Raw genomic sequence first — 23,074 nt, forward strand, 5'->3', positions numbered from 1 at the left:
TTATCATTCATAGTATTAAAAATTATTGGCTGGATGTGGTGGCTCACGCCTGTAATCCAGCACTTTGGGAGGCGGAGGCAGGTGAATCACCTGAGGTCAGGAGATCGAGACCAGCCTGGCCAACATGGCGAAACCCCATCTCTACTAAAAATACAAAAATTAGCCAGGCATGGTGGTGTGTGCCTGTAATCCCAGCCACTTGGAGGCAGGAGGCAGAGGTTGCAGTGAGCTGAGATTGCGCCAGTGCACTCCAACTTGGGTGACAGAGGAAAACTGTCTCAAAAAAAAAAATCTCATTAATATTATTAAAACTCAGTTAATAGCAATACAGTATACTTCTTTTCATTGTGCTTCTTTAATAATCACTAAGCCATTTTCCAAAGAGCAGAACCTTTGGCAAGTAAGAGGAATTCACTCTTTTGCTGGATGGTAGCTCTGTAGCTAGTGAATGGGAAGCAAGGATGTGGACCCAGTCAGGGAAGCCGTACTTTCAAGAAGCTTGTCTGTAAAGTGAGAAAAGTTAGTGAAAGGAAGACATGGGATGTAGAGAGGGCTATTGATTTACATTTTGAGACCCAAGCATGTCCTTTTGCTGTGGAGAAAGAGCTAGATGAGAGGGAGAAGTTGAAGATAGGAAAAATAAATAAACACTTTGAGGGGCTGAAGTGGAGGATCACTTGAGCCCAGGAATTTGGGAACAGCCTGGGCAACATGATGAGACCCTGTCTCCACAAAAAAATTAAAAAATTAGCCAGGCATGGTGGCATGCACCTGTAGTCCCAGTTACTTGGGAGACTGAGGTGGGAGGATCGCTTGATCCTGGGAGGTCGAGACTGCCGTCAGCTGTGATCATGCCACTGTACTCCAGCCTGGGCCACAGAGTGAGACCTCGTCTCTAAAATAAATAATAATTAATTGAAAATAGAAATAAAAATTGTTGAGCAAGGCCCCTGGGGAGAAGGGGTTACTGCATCCTGAGTACTGGCAGAGAGATTAAACTTGAGGTGAACAAAAGACAGGGCTACCACTAAGATTAACATCATTACCACCACCTAATCTGTGGGAATTCAGAGAGGGGGGAGAGATTGTTTCCAGCTTTTGGATCTAGAGAACTAGGTGAGTTTTGTGAAAACAGGATTGTTTTAAAGAATAAGCAGTTATGCTTATACTATGGTCAGAGGTAGCATTAATACAAAGGAAAATCTATTATCATTCATAGTATTAAAAATTATTGGCCGGGTGCAGTAAAGCACCCTTTATTGCTTTCCTACCTTTTGCCAACACTCTGCTCAACATTTTTTTTTTTTTTAAACAAGGTCTCTGTTGCTCAAGCTGGAGTGCAGTAGTGCAATTATAGCTCACTGCAGCCTCCATCTCCTGGGCTCAAGTGATCCTCCTGCTTCAGTCTCCTGAGTAGCTGGGGCTACAGGCATGCACCACCATGCCCAACCAAGTTTTTGTATTTTTTGTAGAGATAGGGTTTTTCCATGTTGCCCAGGCTAGTCATGAACTCCTGAGCTCAAGTAATCTGCCTGCCTCAGCCTCCCAAAGTGCTAAGATTACAGGCATGAGCCACTGCACCTGGCCATTTTAAAAATTTTTAGTAGAGATGAAGTCTCACTCTGTCGCCCAGGCTGGAATGCAGTGGCACCATCTCGGCTCACTGCAACCTCTGCCTCCTGGGTTCAAGCGATTCTCCCACCTCAGCCTCCTGAGTAGCTGGGACTACAGGTGCATGCCACCATGCCTGGCCAATTTTTGTTTTTTAGTAGAGACAGAGTTTCACCGTGTTGGCCAGGCTGGTCTCGAACTCCTGACCTCAGGTGATCGACTTGCCTCAGCCTCCCAAAATGTTGGGATTACAGGCGTGAGCCACTGCGCCCAGCCTGGTCTTGAACTTCTGAGCTCAAACAGTTCTCCCATCTTGGCCTCCTAAAGTGCTGGGATTATAGGTGACAGCCACTGCACCTGGCCCAGCATTTTTTTAAAGATTTAAATTTATTGATATTTTTTAGTGACAGGGTCTTACTATGTTGCCCAGACTGTCTTCAGAGTCCTGGGCTCAAACAGTCGTCCTGCCTTGGCCTCCCAAGTAACTGGGACTACAGACATGTGCCATCATACCAGGCCCTTTTAGGCACTTTTAAATTTCATTTGATGGGGCAAGGGATGTAATTGGGCAGAGGGATTTGGTAAGATTCTGGGAGACAGAAAGTAGGAGTTTTCTTCTTTTGGGCTTTGTTTTCTGTGGGCAAAAGTTGAGGTCATCTGCTGGGAGTGGGCAGAGTGGTATGGTTTTTAAAAGCTGCTGTAGGAGGACACCTGAGCTGTACTGAAGACCCAGCTAACATTGGAGATGATGAATTTTAGAGGAAGTAGCCCTATGACTCATGGTTGCTTTAGCAGCACAAAGCAACTTGGGATTAAAACAAAGGAGGACATTTGTGTTCAGATAGTAGCTGTGTTTTGTGGGGCAAATGGAAGACGTGGAATAAGGGGGTCTAGGTTATTGGTAGGAGAGTGGTTGGCCTCTAGCTGGCTAGAGAAAGAAATGAACCCAGGAGAGGAGTGATAGGTGGCATATAACAGGGAGTGGGGCTGTCAAGGGGCTGGAAATCCCAATGAAGTTGAAGAACAGAAGCTGTAGAAGTAAAAACAAGGAGAGGCGGAAATATAGAAGGCCACGACCAGGCAAAGGGTCTGACCTGAGGTGGAAAGGCATACTGTGCCTCAGAGGCCAAAGTCCTTGATGACCAGAAGGTCTGCAGATGATAGCAGTGAGGAAGTGTGTAGTTGTTTGGCATGAGCCTCAGCAAAGGAAGGATTTTTTTGTAGGAATAATGGCTTCAGAGTAGCACCGAGGCTGGGCGTGGTGGCCTACGCCTGTCATCCCAACACTTTGGGAGGCTGAGGTGGGCAGATCACTTGAGGTCAGGAATTCGAGACCAGCCTGGCCAACATGGTGAAACCCTGTCTCTACTAAAAATACATAAATTAGCCAGGTGTGATGGCTGGCGCCTATAATCCCAGCTGAGGCAGGCGAATCACTTGAACCCAGGAGGTGGAGGTTGCAGTGAGCCGAGATTGCACCACTGCACTCCAACCTGAATGACAGAACAAGACTCCATCTCAAAAAAAAAAAAAAAAAAAAAAAAAGTAGCATTGAGGCGAATGTCTCTTTCTCCTCCTTGTGGGGTGTTTTTTTTTTTTTGAACAGGGTGTTGCTGTGTCTCCCAGGCTTGGCACAATCTTAGTTCACTGGAGCCCCGAACTCCAGGGTTTCTTCTAGTATTGCTAGGTCCTGAGAAATGATTTCATGGCATGACTTTAATTTTCCAGAAAACAAGTTAAATGAGTATCAAGTTTCAGCTAGAGGGAAGATGGCTAGGACCACCTTTCAGGCTTGCTTTCTGTACTGCCTGTCTAAATAATGTAGAGTCTTAATGGGGCCTGGGGTGTTCTGGCCAAGTAGGACAAGCTCCACAAAGTCCTGGACCTTCCTTTGCAGGTAACAGGCGCCATGAACTCTTGGGGGAAAAGCCTGTGGCCCTCTTGCGGACAAAATCCCATTTGGCTGCCAGGATTTTTTAACTGTTTAGGATCAGATTGAGCCTGAGCCAATGCTAATCATCTATGAGAGGCTGAATGGAAGCTTTTAAAAAGGTTTCTTGCTTAGAACTCTAGGAGTCAATGGACTCTTGAGCCTTTCTGTTCCTTTGGGGTCTGAAATTTATTTTTCTTGAGCTGTGTTCAGTCATCTGCTTCACAGTGACAGCAGAAAATGCCCTAAAAAGTCCACATAGTTTGAAAGAGTCTGGAAATACTCAGATAATTGTTCACAAAGATGTTTTTGAATTTTCAGTGGTTCAGGATTCTTTCAACATTGTTAGTTCATGACCCCAAACATTTAAAAAGCAACTTCCAAATAACTCAAACAAATACATTAAAATCTTCACAATTCTTTTTGCCCGTTTTTACCTTTACCCGTTTTTACTACCACTCTGGCTATAAAACCAGATATGAACAGCTCAGAAAATGATTGCCTAACCAGCCATTTCACCACAGGAACCTAAGCAAAAGAGGCTGTTTGGATCAGAGCTTGGGGTGCACTGCTCCTGTCTCTGTACTTTTTTTTTTTTTTTTTCTTTGAGAGGGAGTCTCACTCTGTCACGAAGGCTGGAGTGCAGTGGCACAAATCTCGGCTCACCACAACCTCCACCTCCCAGGTTCAAGCGATTCTCCTGCCTTAGCCTCCCAAGTAGCTGGGACTACAGGTGTTCACCGCCACACCCAGCTAATTTTTGTATTTTTAGTAGAGATGGGGTTTCACTATGTTGACCAGGCTGGTCTTGAACTCCTGACCTCAGGTGATCCACCCACCTCAGGCTCCCAAAGTGCTGGGATTACAGGTATGAGCCATCCCACCTGGCCGTCTCTGTACTTTTAAATAGTTTGTAATGGGTTTTGCTACATAAAAATGAGAAACTTCTATCTGGCAAAAGTCATTATAAACAAAGTTAGAAGACAGCCAATAGGTTGGGAGAAAATTTTTGGGATATATATAATAGACAATATAGGCTAATATCTATAAAGAGTTTATACAAATCAATAAGAAAAAGACAAACCTTGGTAGAAAACGGGCAGATACAAAGAAGTGCTTACCCGTGAGCACAGAGTTCTCTAGACAAGAATGTTTATTGCAGTGGTAAATATCTACAAGTAGGGGTAGTATGAAATACCATGTGGCTGTTAAAAGATGGAAGTAGGTTTCTGTATCGGTGAAAAAGGCGAGTGAGGAAAAATATGGATAGAATGTTCTCATTTGTTTTTTATTTTTAAATTTAATTTTATTTTTTGAGATGGAGTCTTGCTGTCGCCCAGCCTGGAGGACAATGGTGTGATCTCGGCTCAACTTCTGCTTCCTGGGTTCAAGTGATTCTCCAGCCTCAGCCTCCCGAGTAGCTAGAACTACAGGCATGTGCCACCAAGCCCGGCTAATTTTTGTATTTTTAGTAGAGATGGGGTTTCTCCATGTTGGCCAGGCTGGTCTCAAACTGCTGACTGCAAGTGATCCACCCACCTTGGCCTCCCAAAGTGCTGGGATTACAGGCCTGAGCCACAGCGCCTGGCTTAAATTTCTTTTTAGAGACAACATCTTGCTTTTTCATTCAGGCTGGAGTACAGTGGTGCCATCATAGCACACTGCAGCCTCCAACTACTGGCTTCAAGCGATCCTCCCATCTCTGCCTCTCAAAGTGTAATCTCACGATTTGGGATTACAGGCATGAGCCACCATGCATGGTCCCCATTGATGGATACATTGATTGATTGATTGAGATAGGGTCTTCCTCTGTATCCCAGGCTGGAGTGCAGTGGTTCAATCATAGCTCACTGCAGCCTTGATCTCCCAGGCTCAAGTGATCTTCCCGCCTCAGCTTCCTGAGTAGCTGGGACTACAGGCTCACATCATGATGTCTGGCTAATTTATTTTTATTTTTTGTAGAGATGAGGTCACACTATGTTGCTCATGCTGGTCTTGAACTCAATCAGTTCTTCTACCTCAGCATCCCAAAGTGTTGCGGTTACAGACATTAGCCACCTTGTCTGGCACCCATTTATTAAAAAAAAAATTTTATAATTATTTGATTTAGAATGTGTATATTGGGCTGGGCATAGTGGCTTATCCCTGTAATGCCAGCACTTTGGGAGGCTGAGGTGGGTGGATCTTTTGAGCTCAGGAGTTCAAGACCAGCCTGGGCAATAAAGAGAGACTCTGTTTCTACTACTGAGCCAACTGAGGTGGGAGGATAGCTTGATCCTAGCAGGCAGAGGTTGCAGTGAGCTGAGATCATATGACTGCACTCCAGCCTAGGCGACAGAGCAAGACTCTGTCTCAAAAAAAAAAAAAAAAAAAGCAAAAGCATATAACCTGTTTTAAATTTTAACTTTTTTTTTTTTTTCTTTTTTCGAGATGGAGTTTTGCTCTTGTCGCCCAGGTGGAGTGCAATGGTGCAATCTCAGCTCACTGCAACCTCCGCCTCCCGAGTTCAAGTGATTCTCCTGCCTCAGCCTCCCGTGTATCTGGGATTACAGGTGCCTGCCACTACGCCTGGCTAATTTTGTATTTTTAGTAGAGATGGGGTTTCACCATTGTTGGCCAGGCTGGTCTCAAACTCTTGACCTCAAGTGATCCTCCCGCCTCGGCCTCCCAAAGTGCTGGGATTACAGGTGTGAGCCACTGTGCCTGGCCCCTGTTTTAAATTTTATTTGTGGGTGCCTTTAGGTTACAATTTAAGGCTGTGTTTTTCTTTCTTTTTTTTTTTTTTTTTTTTGAGACAGAGTCTTGCTCTGTCACCCAGGCTGGAGTGCGATGGTGCAGTCTTGGCTTACTGCAACCTCTGCATCCCAGGTTCAAGTGATTCTCCTGCCTCAGCCTCCCGAGTAGCTGGGATTACGGGCACCCACCACCACCCCTGGCTGATTTTTTGTATTTTTAGTAGAGACAGAGTTTTGCCATGTTGGCCAGACTGGTCTTGGAACTCCTCAGGTGACCCACCCGCCTCTGCCTCCCAAAGTGCTGGGATTACAGGCGTGAGCCACCACACCTGGACAAGGCTGTGTTTTTCTAATTATAATCTTAATGAATGAAATGTTAACCTTTGCTTTTCTTTTATGTAAGATAAAAGACTTATTCCCCATCCTCGCATCCTCACCTTCCTCTTTTTTTTAGTTTAATCTTGTATTATAAATTCTAGCCCTTGGAAAAGATTTAGAGAACTCTCACTACGCTTCTGTTCCCAGGGACTAAAAGGATTCCTTTTTTAAAAATCTTAATTTTTATTTTCATCTTTATTTTTATTTTTTTGAGACATGGTCTTTCTTGTTCTCTCGTCCAGGCTGGATTGCAGTGGTATGCTCACGGCTCACTGCAGCCTCAACCTTCCAGGCTCTTGTGATCCGCTTGCCTCAGCCTCCAGAGTAGCCAGGATTCCAGGTGCACAACACCATGCCCAACTAAGCTAATTTTAAAATCTTCTATAGAGACGAGGTCTCACCGTGTTGCTCTGATTGGTCTCCCAACTCCTGGGCTCAAGCAGTCCTCCTGCCTTGGCCTCCCAAAGAGCTGGGTTTACAGGCATAAGCCACTGTACCTAGCCTAAAAGGATTCCTGAGGGAAGCTGCTGGGCCATGATGTCTGCAGTTCCACTTTTTGGTATGATGAATAATGGAATTCAAAGTTCAGGATTCTTTTTTCCTAGGATTTGCTCACTTTTGGTATGTACAGCCATGCAAGAGCCTCTCCACCCCTGCCTTTGTCGCAGTTGGAGGGGCTGGGGCCTCTGCATAGGAGGCCTTGCTTGCTTCATCTCCTTGAAAAGGGAAGATAAACCTGAGTGGCCCAGAAAGGCAAGGTTTAGAGCTGGCCTTGGTCATTGGAGGAAACCTGTCCCTCGCATTTGTCCTTGCCTCTCTCTTGGAGAGGCCCCTCAGCTGGTTTTAATCTTGGTCTCAGACCCCCATCAACCTAGGTGAGTGGAGTACTTTAAGCTCACTCTAATTCTGCCTATTTCACTGGGATTTGAGGCTTCAAAGCTACACCCTAGAAACAACAGGGATTCTATCATAAGGTGGCACAGGGACAGCAAGTCCTTTCCCTTTTAAAGATAGTGTTGGCCAGGCACGGTGGCTCACGTTTATAATCCCAGCACTTCAGGAGGCCAAGGCAGGTGGATCCCTTGAGGTCAGGAGTTCAAGACCAGCCTGGCCAACATGGTGAAATCCCATGTCTACTAAAAATACAAAAATTAGCTGGGTGTGGTGGCACACACCTGTAGTCCCAGCTACTTGGGAGGCTGAGGCTTGGAGAATCGCTTGAATCCGGGAGGCAGGGGTTGCAGTGAGCTGAGATCACGCCATTGCACTCCAGCCTGGGCAACAAGAGTGAAACTCCGTCTCAAAAAACATGTGAATAAATAAAAGATAGCCAGTGTCTTAGGGGACAGAAGCATTGCTTTCCTTTTTTTTTTTTTGAGATGGAGTCTCGCTGTCGCCCAGGCTGGAGTGCAGTGGCGCAATCTCGGCTCACTGCAGGCTCCGCCCCCTGGGGTTCACACCATTCTCCTGCCTCAGCCTCCCGCGTAGCTGGGACTACAGGCGCCCACCACCTCGCCCGGCTAATTTTTTGTATTTTTAGTAGAGACGGGGTTTCACTGTGTTAGCCAGGATGGTCTCGATCTCCTGACCTCGCGATCTGCCCGCCTCGGCCTCCCAAAGTGCTGGGATTACAGGCTTGAGCCACCGTGCTCGTCCAGCATTGCTTTCCGTAATCACATTCTCAGTGTCAGAAGACTGCCAATGAGTGTATGGGAATTGTTTCAGACTTGTTACATAGGCTTTACTTAGAGCTGGAGAGTTTATATATAGAGAGATAATAGAAATTTATTTAAAACAAAAAATGGCTGTGGCCAGTTCTTCTAAAGAGGGGTGGCTTAATTCATATTCATAGGGGAAAAAATTATTCCATTCCCTTTACCACTACAGAATGGTAGTGGTGAGTGAAAGTTCAAAACTTCTTTTTGTTTCTCGGTGCTGATCAAGGGTAGAAAGGGTAGAACCTGGAGTGGATGGTTCATACTATGGGTGACTCCAGCTATGGGTCATTGGAAGTCAGAGAAAAGGGAGTGGAGAGCTAAGTTGTTCTGAATAATGTAAGGGGGATTTCTCTCCCGCCCCAATATACAAACACAGTGTGAGAAGCATTTGAAGAGGATAAAGGGGCCAAGCAGTGTGGTAGTAACCCCTCAGTCTTTTCATACCTTCAGGAAAGTCTGATGGGCACACAGTGTTTTGAGTGAGTGCATATGTGTGTGTGTGTGTGTGTGTTTTCTGTTTGATAAAGCATGGAAAAGGGGGACTGAGTCCTATATCTGGGACAGCTTAGAGCAGAGGAAGAGATCCGCCTCAGGAGGTGAGAAGTGAGTGAGATAAGAAGTCCAGCAAGAAATGGAGTCAGAGCCAAAGGGACTATGAAGAGCATTAGCTCCTGGGATTTGCAGAAATTCTGGGAAGGCCATTGGACTTCTCATAGAACTTGGGATAGGGAGGTTCAGGGAGTTTTTAAAACATGCCCAAGGACAGGGTAGTTGTAGCTGATATCTGATTGCTGTAGTGCTGTGTAACTCATACAGTGTTTAACAGTGGTCCCCAAGATCCTGCTCTGTGTATGCTTCAGGAACCATCATGTTATTCCTCTCTCTCTTCAGACTCCAAAGGGGGACAGCAAACTTCCCAACAAAGGACTTTTTTATACTCTTCCCTCCTTATGAGTTACACAGAACCTGAGGATGCTAGTTAAAAAGGTTGGAGAGCTGCAGCCTCCTCAGCCACACCATTGCTGAGTAGGATATATCATTAGGGGTAAAGAGGTTGGGCAAAGTCTTACACAAAGTCTTGGGACTTGAAGACTGCTCTGAGCAAGGACCTAAGCAAAATAAATTTTTTTGAGATAGGATCTCACTCTGTCACCCAGGCTGAAGTGCAGTAGTGCAATCATGGCTTACTGTAGCCTTGACCTCCTGGGCTCAAGTAATCCTCCTGCCTCAGCCTCTTGAGTAGCTGAGACTACAGGTGCATACCACCATGCCCAGATCTTTTTTTTTTTTTTTTTTTGGTAGAGACCAAGTCTCGCCAGGTTGCTTAGGCTGATCTCGAACTTCTGGTGCTCAAGCAACCCTCCTGTGTTAGCCTCCCAAAATGCTGAGATTATAATTGTGAGCCACCACACTTGGTCTTAAGCAAATATTAACTCCAATCACTATCCTAAGCCAAGATGTCTGAGCAGCTGAGGGAGGACCAGAGTGAATGCAGCTAGTGCCACACTGAACAAAACACTCTTGCTCATTCCTTAGGGAGGAGGACCTGGTTGATAGAAGAATTTATCTCATAGTCTTAACATCCACTGTAATTCCGAACTTTGAGGACGATAGAGATCAGTGGGCTTTGACTGCCCAGCATGCAGTCTCCATTCTTAGGTAAGAACACTTTGATTTTCCTTTTGGGGACCACATCCTTCCCCACTCTCAGACCAGATTCTGGTAGGATAAGTCCCTTGGAGGACACATGACTGCGGTCAGAGAATAGCAGTTGACATGGGCATGGTTCCAAATCCAGGCCAATCATGACTCTGGATTTCTGTTGGAACTGTTAAGAAAGTGAACTCATTTCTTTTCCAGGTAGGTTCCCAAGCCTGTAAAATGTAAGTCTTATGTTGCTGAGGGCCATCTTGCCACCCCGAGGGGAACGCTGCCTGAGAATGAAACCAGCATAAGTAAAAGCTGAGCTGTGAGATGGAGTGAGATGAAGGCCACATGACATCTTTGGAGCACCTGGATCTAACTGTGCCTTAAGCTAGTCTAACCCTGAACATTTCATTGACATGGGCCCAGGTTTTCCCTTTTTTTTTTTTTTTTTTGGATGGAGTCTCGCTCTGTCGCCCAGGCTGGAGTGCAGTGGCGCAATCTCGGCTCACTGCAAGCTCCGCCTCCCGGGTTCACGCCATTCTCCTGCCTTAGCCTCCCAAGTAGCTGGGACTACAGGCTCCCGCCACCACTCCCGGCTAATTTTTTGTATTTTTAGTAGAGACGGGGTTTCACCGTGTTAGCCGGGATGGTCTTGATCTCCTGACCTCATGATCCGCCCGCCTCGGCCTCCCAAAGTGCTGGGATTACAGGCGTGAGCCACTGCGCCCAGCCCTCAGGTTTTCCCTTTTTTTACCCCTCCTTTTGAAAATTTGATTTGGAATTTTGCCACCTGCAGCCAGAAGAGTTTTAACTAATCAGTGCCATAAATTTTATATAGTTCTCCTTACAAAATGTGCATCAGCCTTTCTCAACAAATCCTTTGTCTTAAAGTGCTGAATTGTAAGTTTGTCATGAGAATCACATGAGATTATGCATGTGAAGAACCTGGCATTATCCTCCTCGTAGAAAAAAAACAGCAAATATTAACTACAGGAAGCAAGGAAGGAGGGGGGTGAGGGGAAGAAGGGGTACTGATTTAAAAGAACCCTGGAGTCCTTAGGATAATCTAGGAACCCTCAGACCCAATCCAATACCCCTATTCTAAATGCTCCTAGTGCCCTGTACCTTCCCCTCATAACCCTTCATTATGATTGTAATGATATGGTTAGGTAATATTTTGATTAATGTCTCTCTCCTTCACTGACCTAGCAGTTCTAGCAGGGCAGTGATTTTGCTCAGTGTTGCATCCCCAGCACCTAGTCTGGTATGTCGCATTCAGCATACGTTTATTGAATGAATGGCCATGTGGTTACTCGGATCCTCCTTGATTATTGGGGTTAGGATTGTGGCAGAAGTGGCAAAATCAGGGAGAGTAGTCCCTGTCCCCTCTGTATCTTATACACTGCCCACACTCCCAACATACATACACATACAGAGAATTTTGTCTCAATTAGGTAATTAACTTCTGCTTGGTTGTAAACCAAACCACTGGTTCTTAAACTTTCATTGGATAATTTTATTGGAGAATTAAATAGTGTGGTTCTGGCCTAATGTCTGGAAAGCCTTGCAGAGGAGTGGGTTAGGTCTTTGTGATAAACAGGCAGCCTTCCCTCCTCCTGTGTCTTTATAAAATCTCCTATTTAACTGGAGTAGTCCACCCTCCCTCAGGCTCTTATAGGAACGTGTTGGAGGCTGTAGGAAGGTGGGAAACTGAGAGGGAAAGGACTGGGCCGCTGGAGACTTCACTCACTCCCTAGCAAGAAACAAAAGCAGTAAAAGGTGGCACGAGGACAACCTGAAGCTCACTCCTTCAGCACTTTTGGCTGGAGCTCTCTTGTTGGAGCCGCACTCAGAGCTCAGCACACCACCCCACCAGCAGCCTCCTCCTCCCAGCTGAGGCTGCATTTCATCCCTTCCCCCAGCCTGCTTTCCCTGAGATAGGGGAGTGTTTCCCAGGGCCCATGTGACTTCCACTGGCAAGTGACGATTACCAATGGTTTACTAGTCAGTAAAACTACCAAAGGCTTTTGTGCTGTAGTAATCCTTTTCCTGTTTAAAACTCTGGGGATTTTCTAATGTTGCCAATAGTTTTTCAAGTCAGCAATTACTGTGTGGATTATGTAATGGCTAGGTATTAAAAATAGAAAAGATTGGAGTTTGCATCTATTTTAACCAAATCTTTAAAAAAGAGCAAAGGGAGGGGAAGGGTGGAGAGGGAGAGACCAGAGGAGGAGGGAGAAAAAGAGATCATGTGACTGGATAAGACAGCTCACAATTCACTGTGCCCTTCTCCCACCATTTGTGGCCCAAGGACCTGTACTCCCTCCTCAGCCTCCTCTAGGGAGGGGTCCTTGATGAGAATTCTGAGGACACAAGACCCCCTGTAGATATTTCTTAGCTCAGCCTTGGTGTGCTTACCTGCTTCTGACAAGCAAAGTGGCCAAGTAGGGGAGGGAGTTGAAGTTGATGCCCTCCACTAAGTCCAGGACTCCTATTTTGTTTTGTTTTGTTTTGTTTTTGAGACGGAGTCTTGCTCTGTCACCAGGGTGGAGTGCCATGGTACAATCTCGGCTCACTGCAACTTCTGCCTCCTGGGTTCAAGTGATTCCCCTGCCTCAGCCTCCTGAGTAGCTGGGACTGCAGGTGCGTGCCACCACGCCTGGCTCATTTTTTGTATTTTAGCAGAGATGGGGTTTCACCATGTTGGCCAGAATGGTCTCAATCTCCTGACCTTGTGATCCACCCACCTCAGCCTCCCAAAGTGCTAGTATTACTTACAGGTGTGAGCCACCGTGCCTGGCCGAACTCCTGTTTTTTTTTATTTTTTTATTTTTTTAAATTTTATTGCCAATGTCTTTGCACTCAGCTTGTTTCTTTTGCTGGAATGGTAGTCAGGGCGTCACTTATATGTCTTTAGCATCCCAAATTTCTGTCAGTCCCTTGGCCAAAGTTATTCCAAATAAGTATTCAATGTAATTACCTGCCACTTCCCTGCCCCAATCCTCTTTCTGCTGGATTGCCACTCCTAAGCCCCAGGTATAGAAATTCCAGGGTTACAATGGGTTTGCTCTCGAATGACATCACACCAGTCCCCTACCCCCTACTCTGAATTGAGGGATATTTGTATTTTAACAGAGAGCCATTGAGTAACTTTAGGGCCTCTCTGGTGGTGGAAGTTGAGGTGCCAGAGTTGATATTTTGGGAAGGAGAATTTATTTTATTTATTTATTTTTTTGGAGACGGAGTCTCTCTGTTGCCCAGGCTGGAGTGCAGTGGCGCGACCTCAGCTCACTGCAACCTCTGCCTCCTGGGTTCAAGTGATTCTCCTGCCTCAGCCTCCCAAGTAGCTGGGACTACAGGCTCGTGCCACCACGCCTGGCTGTTTTTTGTTGCGTCATCCCATGGTGGAATGTAGAAGGGCAAGAAAGTATACACGCGCAAGGGAGGAAGGGGCCAGACTTATCCTTTTATCAGGAACCCAGTCTTGTGACTATGACATGAATCTATTTATGAGAGCACAGCCCTCATGACCTAATCACCTCTTAAAGATCCTACCTCTCAACACTGATGCATTGGGGATTAAGTTTCCAACACATGAACTTTGGTGGATGCATTCAAACCACAGCACCAGAGTTCCTACTATGTCACCTCCAGAGGCACCCAGAGAGGAAGGTTTTGAGTTAATCACTTCATAATTTATAGCCCTTGAGCCAGCAGAGAGCCCACGCAGAAAGCACCCTATTTCCTAGGTCTCGGGTGGCATGGAGGGGTGAGTACTTTGAAGAAGGTGCTCACTAATTTCCAAAGACTCAATGCAAATAAGTTCAGTGGGGTTCATGGGAGAGAGACCTGAAATGCATCAGTTGTGGGTAATACTAGAAAGTTGTCTTCTCGTCATTACTTCCATCTATTTCCACACCTACCCCATCACACTCCGTTCTCAGTATCTTCATCTGTACTGGGGTGGAAAAGAGTGCCAACAGTTCAGAATAATACTGGTTCCAGCTCCACCCAGCCTCACCCAATGTGGCCCAACCTAGTGGAATTGCAGTGAAAGGAAGCGAGAGTTCTAATTATGGGTTTTAGGTATCATTTCACTAGATAGGTTGGAGGATCTGAGGACCTTCCTTAGGGACCTTTAATTATAGTACCCTGGACTGGGAAGTGCCCATGATGTGGCACCTCTTACCCTGTAGGGTTTTTTTGACTACATAATAATTGAACATACTTACGGGGGTACGTGTGATATTCTGATACATACAGTGTACAATGACCAAATCAGGTTAATTAGCATATCCATCACCTCAAACCCTTGTCATTCCTTTGTGTTGGTAACATTCTAAATCTTCTAGTTATTTTGAAACATAACAAATTATTAACTGTGGTCACCCTTGTGTGCTATTGAGTACTAGAACTTATTCCTTTTATCTAACTATATTTTTGTAACCATTAACCAACCTCTCATCAGTCTCTTTCCTACCCTTCCTGGCCTGTAGTAACCACCATTTTACTCTCTACTTCCATGAGATCACCTTTTTTGTGCTTGATTTATTTCAATTAACATAATGGCCTTGGTTTTATCCATGTTACTGCAAGTGACAGAATTTCATTCTTTTTTATGGCTGTATTTGTATATATACCACATTTTAATCCATTCTTCTGTTGATAGACTGTTAGGTTGATTCCACATCTTGGCTATTGTGATTGCTGCTGCAGTAAACATGGGAGTGCAGATATCTCTTCAATATACTGATTTCCTTTCTTTTGTATGTATTATGCCTAGCAGTAGGATTGCTGGATCATATGGTAGATATGTTTTTAGTTTCTTGAGGAACTTTCATACTACTTTCCACAGTGGCTATATACTAATTTACATCCTGCTCCCCCACCCCCGCTTTTTTTTTTTTTTTTTTTTGAGAGACAGAGTCTTGCTCTTTCGCCCAGGCTGAGTGCAGTGGCCAGGATCTTGGCTTACTGCAGCCTGGACCTCCCAGGCTCAAGTGGTCCTCCCACATCAGCCTCCTGCGTACCTGGGACTACAGGTGCACATCATCACGCCCAGCTAATTTTTTAATTTTTAAATTTTTTGTAGAGACGGGATCTCACTGTGTTGCCCAGCTGGTCTCAAAATCCTGGATGCAAGCAGTCCTACTGCCTCAGCCTCCCAAAGTGCTGGGATTACAGGTGTGAGTGTCCACACCCAGCCTGCTATAGCTTGGTAGTATGTTTTGAAGTCAGGTAGTGCGATGCCTCTAGTTTTGTTCTTTCTGCTTAGGATTGCTTTGGCTATTTGGGGTCTTTTGTGGTTCCCTAGGAATGTTAGCGTTGTTTTTTCTATTTCTGTGAAGAATGTCATTGGTATTTTGATAGAGATTGCATTGAATCTGTAGATTGCTTTAGGTAATATGGGCATTTTAACAGTATAAATTTTTCCAATCTATGAGCATGAGATATCTTTTCATTTTTTGTATCCTCTTAAATTTCTTTCATCATTGTTTTATAGTTTTTATTGTAGAGTTTTTTTACTTTGGTTAAATTTGTACCTAAGTATTTTATTTTATTTTTTGCTATTGTTAGTGGAATTCCTTTCTTGATTTCGTTTTGTGATTCTTTGCTGTTGTATAGAAATGCTACTGATTTTTGTATGTTGGTTTTGTATCCCGCAACTTTACTGAATTTCTTTATTGACTTCTAACAGTTTTTTGGTGGAGTCTTTAGGTTTTTAGGTTGTTGCAAACAAGAATAATTTGACTTCTTCCTTTCCAATCTGGATGCCCTTTATTTCTTTTTTTTTTTTCTGATTGCTCTGGCTAGGACTTCCAGGTCTATGTTAAATAAAGGTAGTGAAAGTGAGCATCCTTTTCTTGTTCCATATATATATATATTATTAGTTTGAGATGGAGTTTCACTCTTGTTGCCCAGGCTGGAGTGCCCAAGTGATTCTCCTGCCTCAGCCTCCCAAGTAGCTGGGATTACAGGCGTGCGCCATCATGACTGACTAATTTTTGTATTTTCAGTAGAGACAGGATTTCACCATGTTAGTCAGGCTGGTCTTGAACTCATGACCTCAGGTAATCCACCCACCTTAGCCTCCCAAAGTGCTGGGATTATAGGCATGAGCCACCGTGCCTGGCTGTTGTTCCGTATCTTAGAGGAAGACTGGGAAGTGCCCACGATGTGGCATCTCTTTCTCATCCTTCCAGGTTTTTAGTTCTCTGATGCTAGATTCCAATCCATATTCTTACCAGAGGCTGACTTTGGTAAGGAGCACAAACTTCTGGTATGGTCCATATTTTGATTCTTTCAACCCATTGTGTCCATTAATGCACTTGGACATGCCTGGTCAAGTGTCCTGGCCTTTGGTATGGTCACAGCCATTGCAGCATCGGTTTCTATGTATCTGGATAGTCAGGCTACTCCAGACCATTTGTGTCAGCAGAAGCTGGAGTTCACAGAGAGTATCTGCTCTTCAAATCTCACCCCACCTTCCAGGCTTTTGAACAAGGTAGGTGGTTTACCAAAGCACCTGCCTGAGGGGCTGCTAAGGGCTAGCATCAGTCCAGGAGTAAATCATTGGTAGAATCCACAAAAGAATCCTTTCTACATAAACCCAACTCTGTTGTGGCCTCCTTTCCTCCCACCCCATGGATAGAACCATAAGGAGACATCAGAACTTGACCACAGCAATGTTGGGTACACTGATCATCTCCATCCTTTTCTTTCCCTTCTCCTCCTCCTCCTCCTCTTCTCTCTTTTTTTCCTTTGGAGATGGAGTCTTGCTGTGTTGCCCAGGCTGGCCTTGAACTCCTGAGATCAAGTGGTTCTCCTGCCTCAGCCTCCTGAGTAGCTGGAACTACAAGCATGAGCCTCCATCTGTTGCTCCATAGTTTTCCTGAAGGAGATCACTCTTTCTATCATTAAAATATTTAATGCATTTCTAATCCCCAGCACACACACATTCACATGCATACGTGTATGCGTGTCATAATGGTGGTGCTTCTAGTGTCTGTCTAGTGTCTGTTGAGATAATACAAGTGGTTATAAGCTGGTATGAAAATAGTAACAAATTTAAATATATTTAATTTTTATACATCCAATCACATTGACAAATTCGAGACACAATACTGTTTATATATGTGGAACATTTATTTGAGCTACAGACAGTGCAAAGTTCAAAAGGTGGATCTTTTGCATTAACTCTAGTACCAGGGCTCAGAGCTATGACATCTGTCACCCTTTACTGCATACCCTTCCCTTCCTAGACCTCTTCTGTGTCCATGAGATGAGACTTAGGAATGAGTTTGGGGAATGGGCCAAGACAGGCTGAGGGTTATGCCTTAGAACTCCACCTATTTGCTGCAACTCCTCTGTCTGGAAGTTTCAGGAGGTTGGGGTAGGGAGGGGGCGAGATGTAGGGAGAAGTGGTGTGGCACCCGATGACACCAGTCACACCTGGAGCTACAACTGTCTTCCAACAGAAAATAGGGGAGGCAGGGAAAGGAAAGAAGAGGATTGAGAAAGAGGGAGAAGAAGTGAGGAGAGGAGGGAAGGAGGAAGAGGGTTAGTGAGGAGGGAATTGTGGGCAGGGCAACCTTGGGGCTGAGCCAGATTGACAGGGGTGCTGCCCCTTGGGGAGGCAATTAGGAGATTTCTTGGCATCTTGGCTCAGCCCTGGAGTAATCTGACTCCACAAGGCAGTACCAGCCCCTCTCTGTTCTCTCAGCATCTCCTTTCCTTCCAAACCAGACTGACAGGCCCAGGCTCGAAAGACCCATCTCTTTTATCACAGAAGACTGCAACTGATGAACGACTTACTAGCCCTGACTGCCTTGACGGGTTTGCACTTTATGAGGAGATTCTAGTATATCACTTCTGCTGCCATTATTAAGTATTACCCAAACAATTACTTCTCCTCCTCGTCCGGTCAATTTTGGTAATTTTTATTTTTTTCTCAAAAAAAGTTTTTAAATTATTGGAATAGATTTTTCATAGTCTTACTATATTTTAAAGCTCGATTTTATCTTCCATTTTTCATCCCAATATTATTTAATACTTCAGCCTTTTTTTTTTTTTTTTAATAGTGACGGGATTTTGCTATGTTGGCCAGGTTGGTCTTGAACTCTAGCCTCAAGCAGTCCTCCTGTCCTCGCCTCCCAAAGTGCTAGGATTACAGGTGTGAGCTACTGTGCCTGGCCTCAGCCTTTTTTTATGATCTGTTTTACTAGTGGTCTGTCTTTTCTTTGAGGACCCGTTTTGTCATCTCTATTGTTTGTCTTCTATTTCATTAACTTTTTCTAATATTTAAAAACTAATTTTGCAATTGAAAAGTAATACAATGGGTCACTTTCTCTTGCAAACTATTAGAAAAAGACCAACAACCCAAAATAATAGAAAAAAGAACTTTTAAAAAAGAAATCTACGTGATTTATAAATGCAAGAAAATATTTTATTAGCAAGTACAACCATGCATCTTTTTTTTTTTTTTTTTTTTTTTGAGACAGAGTGTTGCTCCATTGCCCAGGCTGGAGTACAGTGCTGCATTCTTGGCTCACTGCAACCTCTGCCTCCTGGGGTTCAAGTGATTCTTGTGCCTCAGCCTCCCAAGTAGCTGGGATTACAGGTGTGGGCCACCATGCCTGGCCAACAATGCATCTTTTAATGGTGGACCTCTAGGCCTGAGTGGAGAAGAGAGGCAGCTTCAGAGAGGCATCTAATGCAGAAAGAGAGTGCCCAATGGAGGGAACCCTGGGCTACAGCCGGGAGGTCACCTTGCTCTCAGCCCTGTCTTTTATTTACTAGTAATAAGCAAGGCATAGACCTCTCTTCCCTCCCCTGCAAATCCTGACTAATAAAAAATGTCCCCACCTGCTTTGCCTAATTGGCTGTTGTATCACATCAGATTCAGAAGGTGAAGAAGACAAGACACCTGAACTTCAGGCCCTTGCCCCCATCTTTCTTCTCCCACATGTGGCATTAGGGAGGGGTTGTCAGTGAAACCAGCCTGTTCTGGCGGGACTACTTATCAGGCCCTGCCCTTAAAGGAAAATTATTTTGAAAAGAAAGACTGGATCTTATTGCTCTTTCTAGCTCATTGTGCTTTCTGTCTTATCTCTTCTTTAGTTAAGTTTTGATTTTGATTTTGTTTTTAGGATTTTGTGATTCTGTATTCTGTGGAGAAGCATGGGAGGGGAAGGTGTGTTGGAAACTGGGCCTAAAAACCAGGAGGCAGAAATGGATGTCCTGTATCAGCAGTTTTGGTCTCAGGACCCTTTTATACCCTTTTTCCTTCTTCATTTTTTTTTTTTTTTAGCTTTATTGAGTTATAATTGATACACAAAAAATAGTATGCATTTGGTTTATATGTCTTGATGAGTATACATCTTGGCGAGTTTGAACATGTGCATACACCCATGAGACCATCTCCACAACCAAAGTGCTAAACTTATCCATTACCTCCAAAAATTTGCTTGTGTTCTTTTTTTTTTAAAAACGGGGTCTCACTCTGTCACCCAGGCTGGAGTGCAGTGGTGCGATCTCAGCTCACTGCAGCCTTGACCTCCCAGGCTCAAATGATGCTCCCACTTCAGCTTCCTAAGTAGCTGGGACTACAGGCATGTGCCACCATGCCCCCACTAATTTTTTTTTGTTTTTTGTAGAGTTGAGGTCTCACTATGTTGCCCCGGCTGGTCTCAATATCCCAGACTCAAGTGATCCTCCTGCCTTGGCCTCCCAAAGTGCTGGGATTACAGGCATGAACCACTGTGCCTGGCCTGCTTGTGTTTGTGTGTGTGTGTGTGTGTGTTTGTGTGTATTTTGGTAAGAACATTTAAGACAACATGTATTGGGCCTGGCGTGGTGGCTCACGCCTGTAATCTCAGCACTTTGGGAGGCCAAGGCAGGCGGATCATGAAGTCAGGAGATCGAGACCACCCTGGCTAACACGGTGAAACCCTGTCTCTACTAAAAATACAAAAAAATTAGCCGGGCATGGTGGCGGGCACCTGTAGTCCCTGCTACTCAGGAGGCTGAGGCAGGAGAACGGCATGAACCTGGGAGGTGGAGCTTGCAGTGAGCCAAGATTGCGCCACTGCACTCCAGCCTGGGTGACAGAGCCAGTCTCCATCTCAAAAAAAACAAAACAAACAAACCAAAAAAAAAAAAAAATGTATTGGCTGGGTGCGATGGCTCACGCCTGTAATCCCAGCACTTTGAGAGGCGGAGGTGGGCGGATCACGAGGTCAAGAGATCAAGACCATCCTGGCTAACATGGTGAAACCCCATCTCTACTAAAAATACAAAAAATTAGCTGGGTGTGGTGGCACACTCATATAGTCCCAGCTACTCAGGAGGCTGAGGCAGGAGAATTGCTTGAACCCGGGAGGCGGAGGTTGCAGTGAGCCAAGATCGCGCCACCTCACTCCAGCCTGGCGACAGAGTGAGACTCTGTCTCAAAAAAAAAAAAAAGTATTCTCTTAATGTATTTTAAAGTGCACAATACCTTATTGTTAACTATAGGTACTATATTGTACAGCAGATATCTAGAATTTATTCATCTTGGCTGGGCGCGGTGGCTCACACCTGTAATCCCAGCACTTTGGGAGGCTGAGGCGGGCAGATCACGAGGTCAGGAGATGGAGACCATCCTGGCTAACACGATGAAGCCCCGTCTCTACTAAAAATACAAAAAATTATCCGGGCGTGGCGGTGTGCACCTGTAGTCCCAGCTGCTGGGAAGGCTGAGGCAGGAGAATGTCGTGAACCCGGAAGGCGGAGCTTGCAGTGAGCTGAAATCGCGCCTCTGCACTCCAGCCTGGGCGACAGAGCGAGACTCCGTCCCAAAAAAAAAACAGAATTTATTCATCTTGCATACAGAAGAATGGATGAAGAAAATGGTATGTACACACCATGGAATACTATACAACTTTAAAAAAGAAGGAAATCCTGCTATCTGTGACAACATGGATAAACCTAGAGAATACTGTGCCGAGTGAAACAAGCCAGTTACAGAAGGAAAAACAAACACCATGTGATTCTACCTATGTGATGCATATTCCACATACGTAAGAATGGAATGGTGGCCACCAGGGACTGGGGGAGGGAGCAATGGTGAGCATTTTTCAATGGACATACAGCTTCCATTATATAATTTAAAAATATAAAAAGCTGTGGTAAAATACACATAAAATTTTTAAGTATACCGTTCAGTTCTATTGAGTACATTTATATTGTGCAGCCATCACCGCTCTTTATCTCTAGAACTCTTTTCATCTTGAAAATTGAAACTCTATCCATATTAAATGAAAACTCCCTATTCTCCCCTCCCTCAGCCACTGATCACCACCAGTACCCTCTGTTCTCCATGAATCTGATTAGGCACCCCAAGTAAGTGGAATCATATAGCACATCTCCCTGTGTGGCTTACATCACCCTGCACAATGTCTTTTTTGTTTTTTTTGCCCAGGCTGGAGTGCAGTGGCATGATCTCAGCTCATTGCAACCTCCGCCTCCCAGGTTCAAGCGATTCTCCTGCCTCAGCCTCCCAAGTAGCTGGGATTACAGGTGCGTGCCACCACGCTGGCTAATTTTTTGTATTTTTGTAGAAACGGGATTTCACCATGTTAGCCAGGCTAGTCTCAAACTCCTGACCTTGGAGGATCTGCCCACCTCTGCCTCCCGAAGTGGTGGGATCACAGGCATGAGCCACCGTGCCCGGCCCACGTCTTAAATGTTTATATTATAGCATGTTGCAGAACTTCCTCTTTATGGCTGAACAACATTTCATTGTATGTATACACCACATTTTGTCCATCCATTCATCACTGATAGACATTTGGGTTGCTTGTACCTTACTTGCTATTGTGATAATACTGCAATAAACATGAGTGAATAAATAACCTCTTCAGGACTCTACTTTCAATTCAATTTGATATATAACCAGATTGGAATTGCCAGATTATATGGTAATTCTATTTTTAATTATTTGAGGAACTGCCATGTTGTTTTCTCCAGCAGCTGCACCATTTTGCATTCCCAGTAACACTACATGAGGGGTTCAATTTCCTCATATAGTTGAGACACTTGTTATTTTTGATTTTTAAAAAATGTGTGTTTTGACAAGTAAAAATTGTATGGATTTATGGTATACAACATGATGTTTTTATATATATATATATATATACACACACATTGTGGAATGGCTAAATTAACCTATTGAACATATGCATTGCCTCATATACTTCCCATTTTTTTGTGATAAGACCACTTAATTTATTCTCTTAGCAATTTTCAAATATACAATATAGTGTTACTAACTGTAGTCAGCATGATGTACAATGGATCTCTTGAACTTGTTCCTCCTAACAAATTTTGTGTCCTTTGACCAACATCCTTCCAATCTCCCCACCCCCCAGCCTCTGGTAACCACCATTTTACTCTCTATTTCTATGAGTTCAACTATTTTATACTCCATATATAAGTGAGGTCATGTGGTACTTGTCTTTCTGTACCTGGCTTATTTCACTTGACAAAATATCCTCCAGGTTCGCTCATGTTGTCACAAATGACAGGATTTCCTTCTTTTTAAAGGATGAATGGTACTCCATTGTGTATATGTACCACATTTTCTTTATCCATTCATCTGCTGATAGATACTTACATTGATTTTATATCTTGGCTATTGTGAATAATGCTGTAATGAATATGGGAGTGTGAATATCTCTTCAACATACTGATTTCATTTCCCTTAGATATATACCCAGTAGTGGTATTGTTGGATCATATGGTAGTTCTACTTTTAAATTTTTGAGGAATCACCATAGTGTTTTCCATAATGGCTGTACTAATTCACATTTGTGTCAATAATGTGCAAGGGTTTCCTTTTCTCAACATCCTTGCTGATACTTGTCATCTTTCTTCTTTTTTGTAATAGCCATTCTAACAAGAGTGAGGTGATATGTCATTGTTTTGAATTGCATTTCTCTGGTGATTAGTGCAGTTCAGCACCTTTTCAGATTCCTGTTGGCCATTTGTATGTCGTATTTTGGGAAATGTCTGTT

General features: G+C 44.3%; 1 protein-coding gene across 12 annotated transcripts in view; it reads left to right on the top strand.

Annotated features, from left to right (window-relative positions):
- LOC134737792 (uncharacterized) overlaps positions 1–23,074 on the top strand; it is a 126,569-nt gene that overhangs the window by 50,347 nt on the left and 53,148 nt on the right. The window contains exon 7 of one of the 12 annotated variants that reach the window (XR_010123068.1): positions 9,909–10,031. The exons of 9 other annotated variants lie outside the window; for them this stretch is intronic. The gene's annotated coding sequence lies outside the window, so the exon portion shown is untranslated. Of the gene's footprint in view, positions 1–4,859; positions 5,946–9,908; positions 21,954–23,074 lie in introns of those variants that run through there. 2 more of the 12 variants (XR_010123074.1, XM_063648618.1) reach the window with 2 other exon arrangements.

Source organism: Pongo pygmaeus, chromosome 12 (assembly GCF_028885625.2).
Source record: "Pongo pygmaeus isolate AG05252 chromosome 12, NHGRI_mPonPyg2-v2.0_pri, whole genome shotgun sequence".
Lineage (NCBI taxonomy): Eukaryota > Metazoa > Chordata > Mammalia > Primates > Hominidae > Pongo > Pongo pygmaeus.